Source organism: Balaenoptera physalus (genome assembly GCF_965194825.1).
Source record: "Balaenoptera physalus genome assembly, chromosome: 12".
Taxonomy (NCBI): Eukaryota; Metazoa; Chordata; class Mammalia; order Artiodactyla; family Balaenopteridae; genus Balaenoptera; species Balaenoptera physalus.
In genome coordinates, this window is record NC_138897.1 from 14,353,863 (window position 1) to 14,366,803 (window position 12,941).

Below are 12,941 nucleotides of genomic sequence, written 5' to 3' on the forward strand. Positions count from 1 at the left end.
CGTGTGTGTGTTTCTAGCTCATGTGTCTAACCCAAGTAGAAACTTGTTATTCAAAATATATTAGGAAAGACAATAAGGATGTGAAAATTTGGGCTACTTCCTCCTTTCTGAGGGGTAACTTTTTGAGGTGTAACAACCTTATTTTCTCTTTGGGCACATACAGTAATTGTCAAGTAACTGTCACTGTCACTTTTAAAAAGACCTGCATTCAAACGTCAGTGGAGGGCTCTAGAAATATAAGGTGAGTTGAAGCTATGGAAAAAGGCAGTTGGGAGACAAAGCCTCAAAAATAATAATGACTAACTCTCTGTGCAAATATGACTCCCTTTATTTCTTGAAATTTTTCATGCCTTTTGAGTGAGGTTTTTCTGCTCTCCTTACTTTTTCTGAAACAAAAAGCCTGTCTCCCATTTCATTACCGTCTCCACTTTGCTCTTCAAGACTGAGTGACTTTAGGTGCGTCTAATTCAACTGGATTTATTTGAGAAGCTCAAGCACTATTTGTTCCATTTATTTTTACAGCATGCCCGTTACCCAGGGATTCTCAGCACGTATAGATGATCTGCTTGGGATCGGCAAACAAGACCTGGTGATGGATGGATAGTGAGCAAACAGTCTAAAAGCATTCGTCAAAAGGACTCTTCCCTTCCAGAAATGCTTGGTTAAGCAGGTTAGTCTTGCAGTTTTCTTGGATCCTGACATTTTAGGTTCACACTGCTTGCCTTTTTATTTGACATACACAACAAGAGAAGTTCCTGGGTGAAGGTGGAGCAGTCAGAGAGGGGCCCCGTGCAGGGCAAAGTTGGGGACCCGGAAGTGAAGGGTGCCCCCAACCCTTCTACAAAGGCCTGGGCTCTGTCCCTAGAGGTCTATTTATTTTATGATTCACAAATGGAAAGGCTCTGGGGTGGATGAACCTGTGTGCCTTTGAAGGGTCTCTAGTAGTTTCAATCTGCGTTCAAGGAGGGAAAAAAGAAAGATGCTGGTCCCCACTGCGGGGGGTCAGGAAGGAACAAACCAGAGAGAACCCAAATGCAAGCTCTACTGAAGGTTCCCATTCAGGAGAAAACCACTGACATCAAAACCATCAAAGAGGAACCAAGATGCTGTCACTCTTCCTCCTTTTCAGTCCCTCCCTGGTTGAGGAGACCGTTAGGACAGCACGCTGTCCCTGTCACTTGCTGTCAGCCTTTGAGCAGGTCATGTCATCTCTCTGGACCTCCATTTTCTTATCTGTAAAATGAAGAAGTTGACCTTCGGTGCAGGTTTTCAAAAATGTTCCCTGGGACCCTCAGGAGCCAGCAGGGGAGGACCAAGGTGAGGATGGCCACACTCAGCAGCAGGCGTCTGTTTTGTCAGGTAAAAGGAGTTCTGCTGGAGAAATAAACCTGGAAATCACTCTTCTGGGTGATTTCTAAGGTGCTTCCCAGTCTTTGGCTACTTTTTCTCCAGCCAGGCTTTTCCCACTAATTCAGTTGACTCTGATTTGGGTCTGAACTCAAGGTTTTGGCAGTCTTTCCCATGGGGGTTCAGGACATAAATCGCCAAAATAACCTTGTTTAAGGCTGTTTCCTCTGCCAGCTGACTGTGGGGGGGGGGGGTGGTGCGCCTGGAGGCTATTTGTCATTTTCACAAAGTTTGACGATAAAGCGGCTGGTTTTAGAAAAGCAGCATCAGAACAGCGTGCCTTCGAATGGGGCTCTCAGCCCAAAGTGCTCTCTAAATGGAAAATATTATTACAGCAGGACTAATCCCTTTTCACAGCAATAAAACACAGACCCACTCATATAAATACACGGGCGCAATCAGCCAGATTTGACTCCGAACGGAAAATATTTTTTGACAGGTAGGTCTGGGAGCCACAAATAAATGACGAACTGAGCAAGAGGTGGAAGATGTGACTTTGTCTTTTTGAAGGGACTCATGTTTGGGATGCAGGTGAATGGAGACACCAGACACAATTAGTGTGTATAAATGGGCTGAACCACAGCTCACCTCCCAGCTCTGCAGATGGTAGAGGAGACTGAAAGCAAATTAAGCCTAAATGGGTCACCAAATGCTTTTTGGTTTTCCTTAGTGATCAAGACAGATCTTCATGGCCTGATCAGTCTTTTCATCTAACGCAGAGATTTTACAGATTTTTACCCGTACCACAAGGAGGAGGTGACGGCATCCTGTCAAGCACACCATAAATTGTCGTTATTAACTGTGCCAGAGGTGTGTGTGGGTAAGTGGATTCACTGCTTATTTAAAAAACAAACTAGAAAGAGCTCTGCATTCCTTCCCATTTGCTGGGCCATTTGTGTCTAGATCAATGACTTAGAGAATTCTACAGACTGCTAAAACTTTCATCTTCTTTGAAGTTTTCCATTCCCCTGAAGGATAGCCCATTGCCAAGTGGACTTTCATTTCCTGGGGATCCACAAATAATAAAATTGTTTTGGACTATGATGTCATGGGATGGGGTTGGAGGGTACACCTGGGCCAGAGTAAGAAGATTTGGGTCTAAGCTGGGGCTTTGCAGCTTGCTATCTGTGTAGCCTTGGGAAAAATGAGTTCACTTCTTTGAACCTCAGTTTCTTCATCTGTCAAATGGGGATGATAAAACTTATTTACTACCTCACATACTTACCCTGAGGATCAAACAAGATAATGAAGTTTGTGAAAATGATTAAATAAGCTTAAAAATAGGTCATGTATTAATGAAATACTTCGGTTACTAGTGAGTGCTCAATAAATACCTGTTAAGTGAATGACTATAAAGACCAGAAAGAATGATAAAAGAAGCACCACATTTGTTTATTTTTCTTCTACATCCTTGCCACCAATGCCCCAGTTTAGATGCTTTTCAGGAGATTCCAATCGACATTAGCCAAGGCTAAAGTCCCTGTCTTCTGCTCTATCTCTGTCACTAGCTTTGTATCCTCTTCACTAAAGCTAGTGTGTTCTCTGAGCACGCCCCTCTCCTGAATAAGCCCTTCACCGGCTCCGTCTCATCATTAAGACCAGGGTCTCGGTACCCGAGCATCACACACAGGGCTCCTCATTCCTCTCCCTCCCTACTTCTCTAGTCTATTTTTAAGGTCCAGCAGTGTTAAAGGATTTTCAATGTTCCCTAAATACAATTGTCCACACACTGTCTCTCCCTCCCAGCCATTCTCTTCTGACTAGGAAACTCCCACTCAGTTTTCCAGTGTAGATGTTATAGATGCAAGGAAGGTTTCCTGACCGTATGAGAGAGGGTGCATCAATTCCTCCTCTGTGGTACCAGTATCTTACGTACTTCTCTTCTGTGCTCATCACTCTTGTAGAACTCACTGGCTTACACACCTCTCTTTCCTAGGGATGGTGATCGGTCTGTATAAGGGGTCTGTAGAGAGGGTTCTTACTTGTACCTTTTGTCTCACCTGGACTCCTTGTACAGTGCTTGGCTAGTGGAACCGTTGATGCTCTCAGGGGCTAATAAGAAGGATGTCAGGGTTACTGCCCCCATTCAATGGATTGACTTCCTCCTTTTCTTCCCTTCCTCCCTCTGTTCATTTTCCCCTCCTTTTCTTCATTCCTTCCAAGTATTACTTCTGACTTTCTTACTGAGAGTTGTCACTGTGGTTTTGTTGTGTACCGTATCCTCTGCTCCCAACCTTCCATCTATCTCAGAGGGAGATGTGCCTGGGCTCTTTCTCTACTTCTAGTAGCCCTGGATCACCTGTCAATCCCTGGTTAGTAAATAGTATTTACTAACAAGGACTTATTTAAAGAAATTATTTAGATTATTTTAAAATTGTTTAGAATATACATATGATGTATATACATAACCAGTCCTAGTTATGTTTCAAGAAAATTAAATTATTAAAAGTTTTCTGAATAAATGGGTGCTACTGTGTTCATGTATACTCATGTTATATATAACATTAGATATTAGCATATGTACAAATTATTACTATCCTGGTTTTTCAGATGAGGATTCTAAGGAACAGGAAGGTCAAATAACATTCCTGGAGCCATATGAGTAGTTAATGGTAGTGCCAGGGTTCAAATCCGGGCAGTCTGAAAGCCATAGATTTGGATAAATCAGGATGCTTTCTCTTTAAGAGAATTAAAACTTTGAATTTTTTTAAAAATTATTTATTTATTTATTTATTTATTTATTCGGCTGTGTTCGGTTCTTCGTTTCTGTGCGAGGGCTTCCTCTAGCTGCGGCAAGCGGGGGCCACTCTTCATCGCGGTGCGCGGGCGTCTGACTATCGTGGCCTCTCTTGTTGCGGAGCACAGGCTCCAGACGCGCAGGCTCAGTAGTTGTGGCTCACGGGCCTAGTTGCTCCGCGGCATGTGGGATCTTCCCAGACCAGGGCTCGAACCCGTGTCCCCTGCATTGGCAGGCAGACTCTCAACCACTGCGCCACCAGGGAAGCCCAAAACTTTGAATGTTTTATCCTTGGTGGTTTTTATGCTAAAGCATTATCCTTTTTGTAAATATTTACCACTAAAATATGAAAAGGGGTGAAGGAAACATGAGGAAAGGAACAAAATAAAAAGTAGATGGGATATTTGCTACAACACAGATGGATCTGAAACCCTTTTGCTTAGTGTAATAGGCCAGACACAGAAGAACGGATATTGTCTGATTCCACTCACATAAGGGACCTAGAGCAGTCAAGTTCATAGAGACAGGAAGTTGAATAGACATTACCAGGGAGTAGGGGGAGGGAGGAATAGGAGTTACTGTTTAATGGGTACTAGGTTTCTATTTGGGATGATGAAAAAGTTCTGGAAATGGACGCTGGTGATGGTTGCACCACACTGTGAATGTGCTTAATGCCACTGAACGGTACACCTTAAAATGGTTAAAGTGGTAAATAGTGTGTATATTTTACCACAATAAAAAAATAAAATAAAAAGTAAATGGGGGCTACCCTGGTGGCTCAGTGGTTAAGAATCCGCCTGCCAATGCCTGGGACACGGGTTCGAGCCCTGGTCCGGGAAGATCCCACATGCTGCAGAGCAACTAAGCCCGTGTGCCACAACTACTGAGCCTGCGCTCTAGAACCCGCAAGCCACAACTACTGAGCCTGCGCTCTAGAGCCTGCGCACCACAACTACTGAGCCCACGCACCTAGAGCCCGGGCTCCGCAACAAGAGAAGCCACTGCAATGAGAAGCCTGCGCACCGCAACGCAGAGTAGCCCCTGCTCGCCACAACTAGACGAAGCCTGTGCGCAGCAACAAAGACCCAACACAGCCAAAAATAAATAAATAAAATTAATTAATTTAAAAAAAAAAGTAAATGGGGAGGAATGCCATAACAGTTTTATAATCCTGGGCAAGAGCTTCCTCTGGAGGCAGCTGAAGAGGCATTAAGCATGATTGAGGGCGCTGCCATTTGCTCTCAGCAAACAGTTTAATTAATCACAGCCAACCCCTCTTCCACAGCTCTGACCGGTGGGCGTGGTGGCTCAGGACGATTACTGTTGACAGAGCAAAATCATGGGGGGCGGGGAATGCGTATCTTAAATGTCCCCTTCAAAATGAAGGAATTATGCAAAGTCAGCGCACTACATCTAGTATCAATTTAACCAGGGCTAAATATATTCTGCATAGAGTAAAATGAGTCACTTGAAATGCAGAGGCTCGGGGGACAGGAGAAGAAAGAACTTTCCTCCAGCTGCCCACCTCGCTGACTGGGTCAGAGTGCACAACAGTCATCCAGGTCAGCCAGAAACTGTTCTTACCGTGTGGCATGTGGGGTCATAATTCCCCGACCAGGGATCGAACCCATGCCCCCTGCAGTGGAATCGCAGAGTCCTATGCACTGGACCGCCAGGGAAGTCCTCAGAAACCGTTTCATTTGACCTGCAACCCTGTTTATCTTAGTTGTCAATATTTTAAAATCTGGTATTTCTTACAAATATCTGGATTTCTACCTTTTCTTGAATAATCTGAAGGTCCAGTAACCCGGGCCCCGCACTCCCACACAGCAGGTGGACATGTGGAATTAATATTTCTCTCCTGTGCTAGTGTCACTCAGCTCACGTTCTCTGCTTGGCCCTGTGGATGTCTGAGTTCCTATCTCAGATGCAAGTCTTAGTTTTCCTTTCTGTCTCCTCCTCGATAAAATTTTGCCCAGTCCCTCCTTTGGCAGCTCTTCATTTCTGTACCACTTACTGTGTCCACACTACTCTTGGATTATCACGTGTTACCTTTTATAATGTAATACTGACATGACAGAAAGTTCCAGACTTTCTGAAACAGAAAATTATTTTGCACAATTCTCTCTTTATTTCTGCTTCAGAAGACACAGTCACTTGGACCCCAACTAGACTGTAAGACCCTCAAGTACATAGACTACATCTTAAAACGTCTGATTTTTCTAACGTCAAGGATGGGTTGGATTGGTGTCAATTATGAATCAGTAGGTTTGGGAATGTCTTTAAGGGTGACTCATAAGTTCAGCTGGTTAAAGCATCAGGCTCATGTAGCCAAGGACATGGACTTCATCTTTTGGCAAGTCAAGCCATTTGCCATAACCTGTGGTCCTGGATCATGTCTCATCTTCTGGCCAATTATCTGTTCTTGCGAAAAGGGCAGAAAGTACTATGGACTCATTGCAAATCCATCCCTCAGTCCTGGTGAAGAAGTCTAGGCGCTGGGATTCAGCAATAATCAAAACACACAGAAGAGGCTCTGTCCTCTTGAAAGTGCATTTTTGTGGGGAAGATAGACAATAAAATTAACAAATCACAAAAACGATAAGTATATACTATAACTTCAGATGATAAGGAGTGTCATGGGGAAATTAAGGCCCACTGAAAAGATAGTGTGGCTGGCGTGTGGGGTAGGGTGCCTAGGGGAGGCCACAGGAACTATGATTTTGAATAAAAATTTTTTTGAGTACTAGTACATGGCAGATGCTGTGGGAAGTGGGACAGGGTGGGATTATGGTATCGATTGTACTCCCCCCAAATTTTACAAGGTTATAATGTGATTTTTATAAAATAGGAGTTACTATTTGCTGACTCTCAGCCATGTGCCAGGCTTTGTGCTAAGCACTTTCTATGATTTAACTTATTCAACTTTCACAATCACGGGCTACCTCAGTTTGCAAAAAGACAAACATAGGTGGTGTGACTCAGAGAAGGTAAGCGATTTGTCCAAGGTAACACAGCTAGGAAGCAGCAGAGCTGGGGCTCAAACCCAGTTCTCTGCCTCCAAGGTTGTGCTCTTAACCGCTGTGCCCTCTTGACTTCTCTAAATGTTATAATAGCACAACAGAGTTGTAACTAAAAGGTGAGTCTACTACTTAGGAGAAGGGAAATCAAGGAAAGCTTCTTGGAGGGAGTGGCATTTGACCAAGGCCTAGATGACTTACAGTCAAACTTTGAAAAACAGGGGGGTGAATCTGCATATAATTTATAGTCGGCCTTCCATATCTGAGGTTCCTTCACATCCGTGGATTCAACCAGCTGAGAACTGTGTAGTGTTGTAGCATTTACTCTTGAAAAAAAATCCAGATATAAGTGGACCCATGCAGTTGAAACCCATGTTATTCAAGGGTCAACTGCACTAGGATTCAAGGAGAGGCATTTGAGGAAGTTCTAGTATAAACAGGTGTGGCGTCAAAGAGGCATAGGCCATGTCTGGGGAGGACAAGACATTTGTATTTGGCTAGAATTGCTGAATAGAAAGAATAGAAACAAACTTGGAAAGAGAATTTGAGGTCAGATCACAGAAGTTCTTAAATGCCAGGCAAAAGAGTTTGAATTTGTTGAAAGAAGCAATAGTAGCTATAGAAACTTTTGAGCAAAGTAGAAAGAGGAAAGGCTGTGTCTTAAACAAAATAAACCAGCCAGCTATGTGAAGATGAGATGAGATTGGGGCAGTCTGGTCAGGAAGATGGATTAGGAGCCCTAACAATGGCAGTGTCAGTGGAATGGAAAAGCATGAAAGGAGCTGTCATTTTAGGAGCAGAATGGATAGCATTTGCAATGAATATGGGAGGGGAGGGGAGGGGATCGGGAGGGAAGAATAAAAGATAACTCAACCTGGTGAAAAGTCTAGATAATTCTTTATTTTCTTAAAATTTATATTTTGTTTCTTCTTTTAACACTTATCTTTGATCGCCAGACAGGAGTCAAAAAAGGAATTTTACTGCAGACTCTTTTTGTGAAATTCAGCAAATGCCAGTGGAACAAAGCTACTTAAATTATGAGCTGCAAAGCTTCAAATCTCTTCTCCCAAAGAAAATCTCATTAGCCTGCCATTTGAAAAGTAGTGCATTCAAATCTGACTTTGTTTGGCTTGTACGGTTTGATCCCTTTAAAGTGATAGTTTTTTAGGAGTGAGGCAGGAAGCCTGAAATTTCAATTAGATAAGCCAGAGGTTTACCTGTTGGAGGAGAAAAGTATTATCTTCTTGTTGCTAGGTGATGGGTCTCTAAAGCAATAGCTCAGTCTTAAAGGATCAGAGCTCTTTTTAAATTCCTTTTCTTTTGAAAATAAACATCAATTTAAAACTAACCCCAGGACTTCCCTGGTGGCACAGTGGTTAAGAATCCGCCTGCCAGTGCAGGGGGGACACGGGTTTGAGCCCTGGTCTGGGAAGATCCCACATGCCACGGAGCAACTAAGCCCGTGCACCACAACGACTGAGCCTGTGCTCTAGAGCCCGCGAGCCACAACTACTGAGCCCACGCACCTAGAGCCTGTGCTCCGCAACAAGAGAAGCCACCCAATGAGAAGCCCGCGCACCACAAAGAAGAGTAGCCCCTGCTCACCGCAACCAGAGAAAGCCTGCGCACAGCAACGAAGACCCAATGCAGCCAAAAATAAATAAATAAATTTATTTATTTATTAAAAAAAAAAACCAAAAAAAACAACAAAAGAAAAAAACAAAAGACTAACCCCAAAGGCCCTGTTCTGGTTCTGTAAGGAATAAAACAACCTGTCATAAATCCACCAAACCTCGTGCTCACCCCTTCTTCAAACTAGATAGCCCCGACTTACATGAATGACCAGCCTTTACTGTATCCATGAACAGTAAGACATTCAGTGACGACCAAGAACAGTGACGACCAAGGTTAATGCTAGGAGTCATTCTCCCTGCTTTGTATGCTTCTCTGCATCACAATTCTATGATGTATGTACTATTTTTCTTCCTTTTGATGGGTGATGTGATAGTTAATTTTATGTGTCAACTTGGCTAAGCCATGGTGCCCGGTTGTTTGGTCAAACGCTAGTCTAGCTATTGCTCTGAAGTTACTTTTTTAGACATTTAAACCAGTAGACTGTGAGTAAAGTGGGTTATTCTCCATAATTTGAGTGAGCCTTATCCAATCAGTTGAAAGCGTTAAGAGCAGAAACTGAGGTCACCCTCGAAGAAGAAATTATACTCAAGAGTGCAACATAGAAAGCTTGCTTGAGTGTCCAGCCTGCTGCCCTGGGGAGCTCTGACTCAAGACTGCAACGTTGACTCATCAAATCCTGCCTGCCAGCCTGTCTTACAGATTTCAGACTTGCCAGCTCCCACAGTGGTGTGAGCCAATTCCTCAAAATCTCTCTCTCTCTCTCTAAAATATCTGTATCTATACCTATATTCATATCCACATTTCCATATCTAATACAGATGGAGAAACTGAGGCTTACATGGACTAACTTGTTCAAGGTTACACAGGTGATAAGTAGTCATTGGTAGAAGCAGGACTCCAGGGAAGTCTGCCCTCCTAACGAGTAGGCTATTCTCCTCCTGCCCAAGGATAGAGAGTTACTCATGAAAATTATATTCAAACTCAATAACAAAGCCCAGATGAAACACAATTCTTAATGACTTTTCCAAATTAAGAGCTGTAGATGCTAAAAGAGATTCTTTGGTTTTCCACCTTGTTCCACTTGCTCTCGTCTCTGAGGGAAGAGTTGTAATCTGAGTTGGCCCAGGAGGTATATTGTTCTCTTTTTCCTGAACCTCTTTTTTGACCTGGTCCCCATGAGTCCCAAGCCTGCAATCCCCTACAACTGGTTCTAACAATGATTCACTCATACTTTTGGCTTAAGGAAGAGGAAGATAGTGTGGCTTTGAGTCCTGGGAGAGAGAGATTCACAACAGTGTCACAAACATCTTTCTCTTCTCTTAAAGATGCAGGGGTTTGGTCCCCATGGAGATTAGGGATATATATGAAATTTATGAGGCCACTTTAAGATAGGAAAGCATAGCCCCCAGAGGTAGAATGTATGTAGGACAGCCTAGAGGATGAAGGAAGTGTGCATCTCTAGGTCCCAGAACTGCATGATGGGTAGTGATGCAGCAAGGTGCCATCTTCCCTGGATTGCATTCACTGGGAACAGTCAGATCTGAGTGTATGTGGAGCTCGGGACCAATGGGGAACTTCTCTTATAAAATAGCAATTTCTGGAGGATTCTCACCTAAAAACCTGTACCCCAGTAATGGGATATTGGGGTAGTTGTTTGCACAAATAATTTCCTTCTCTTCCCTTGAGTCAGTCCCTCTCACACTGACTCTGGGCTTGGACATGCGAGTTGCTTTGATCAATGGGACACAATCACAGACTCGAAAAGTAGTTGAACACTGGCACTTGTTCCCTATGTTTTGTGGAACCCTGAGACCTTCATGTGAAGATGTCCAGGCTAGCCTACTGGAGGATGAGAAGCCACATGGAGAAGAGATGCACCATCCCAGCTGCAGGGCCCTAGACAAACCATATTGCCAACCACCAGTCTTGTGAGTGAGGTCCTCTCACCAGTTGACCCCAGCACATGTGAATGTCCAACAAAGATCAGCTGAGCCAATCAAGAAGAAACTTCCAGCTGACTCACAGAACTGTGAGCTAAAAAAAATGGTGGTTGTTTCAAGCTACTTCATTTCAGGGAAGTTTATTATGCAGCATAAGCTAACTGGTAGATACTAGTCCCCTTCAATAAATAAAGATACCATTTCCTCCTAACAAGAATCGCAAACATGTCTATCAGCTTAAATAGACCCAACACATGCATGAGCTGTTAACCTTATGAAAGGAACTTGAATTTATTTCTTTTCTATACTTTATATGACTTGTGATTTATACTTCAACAATCCAATTATTACAACATACCAATATCAAAGCATAGTAGCTTTTTCTAAAGTCAAAATTCAGCAATTAAGCGTATTTCATAATTTAGTTTCCTTTGTATCTTGATGTTAGTGTGATTAAAGGCCATAGTGATGTCAATATTAATAATGTTTAGAATTTACATATTTCACATTTCCAAAAGTATCCAACAGTTGGATAATTAGACATTTTCAACAATACTTTTGCAAGTGGAAGAGTATATATTCTAATACGCCATCAGCAATTCTCTTCCTGTTTGGTTCATTATTTATCCACAACACCTAGAACCTGGAACATAGTAGGTGCTCAATAAATATTTGTTTAATGAATGAATGAATGAACGAATGAATGAATATGGACCCAAAAGACTTGGTTAAGTGCATAGCTGCCTTTTGGATAGTGTAAAACATTTTTTCATATTTTCTATTCTCTATCAAATAGATTGTTGCCTTCACTCTACTTAATTATCTTTCCAGTAAGACTACTAATGTTAAAATATTTAAATAACTTCTTTTTAGAAGTAATATGTTAATTTTCCTTCAGTTCTGCAAATCATCAACCATTTTCAAAGAGTTCTAGATTGCCCACTGTATTATCTCTGTTGTATTATCTCTTTATATTTCTTTTAATCTAACAAGGAAGAGAGTCCTCCAAGGCCTGTAATAACTGATAAGGCCATTTGTTATGCAATCTGAAAGCACAAACCACAGTGGTGAGTGGAGTCATTTTCATTTGAGTGAATGCCAAGCACATTCTCAAGCTTGGGCTGTTACATTAAGGAGAGGTGTTGAGAAGACCCGGAAGTGTTTGGGTTGTGGTTTAATCAGAAATTATTTTTTAGAAGGCTGTTGAATTCCAGCTGTGCAGGCAATGATAGCACTACAGCTGAATCCTTAGCCCTGCCTGCACATCTGAATCACTCCGGGCACTGAAAAACATTCTATATGGTTTATGGGTACGGGTATACGGGGACTCTGAACTCTGCTCAGTTTTTCTGTAAACCTAACATTGCTCTTAAAAAAATAAAGTCTATTGATTGAAAGAAAGAAACAACACACACACACACACACACACACACACGCAAATACTGATGTACTTATGCGTGGTCCCCAGACCAAATGAATCAGAATTTCTGAGGCTGGGGCCTGGGTATCTGGATTTTTTTTAAAGTTCCCTAGAGGTTTCTAATGTGCGACCAGTTTTGTAAAGAATTGCCTTAAAAGTACTGCAGTTTTCTGGCTAATGCAAAGAGCCCCTTGACTGCAAATGGGTAAAGAAACTTGATTTTGCTTTAAAATGTCTATGAGATGTTGAGTGGAAATGCTGTAGAGAGATGTCACAGGTCCAGAATTGAGCTCATGTCTGGAAATAGGGAAGCACTATTAAGTGATGCATTTATCACTGTTGTGCTTACATGCCAATCGTCTAAAGAAAGCACGGTTGAAATCAGCGATCTCCTTTTTTTATATTAGAGTCTCAGCTGCCTGTTGGTACAAGATAATGGGCTTGAATTTAGCAACTATGAGCACAATGGGTTCAAGGAGACGGTCCCCCTCCCCCGACACGTGTAGCAGTGAGATAGTGGTGGCTGAGGATCCTAATTACGTTAATATCCAAGCATCCTTCACAATAAACTGCAGGCAGGATCCTAATTAACGAGCTCAGGTCATCCGAGGCAGAGTCCACCCTCTGCAAGAGGGACGCGTATCAATCAAGCCCAGCAAAACGCGGGGCCTGTAGAATGTGTTCTGTTAATACCATTTAACGTCTCTTATCAGAGGCTTTCAGAGCACTTTATAAACATTAACTCTCACTGCACTCTTGGGAAAGTTACTGATAACACGCGG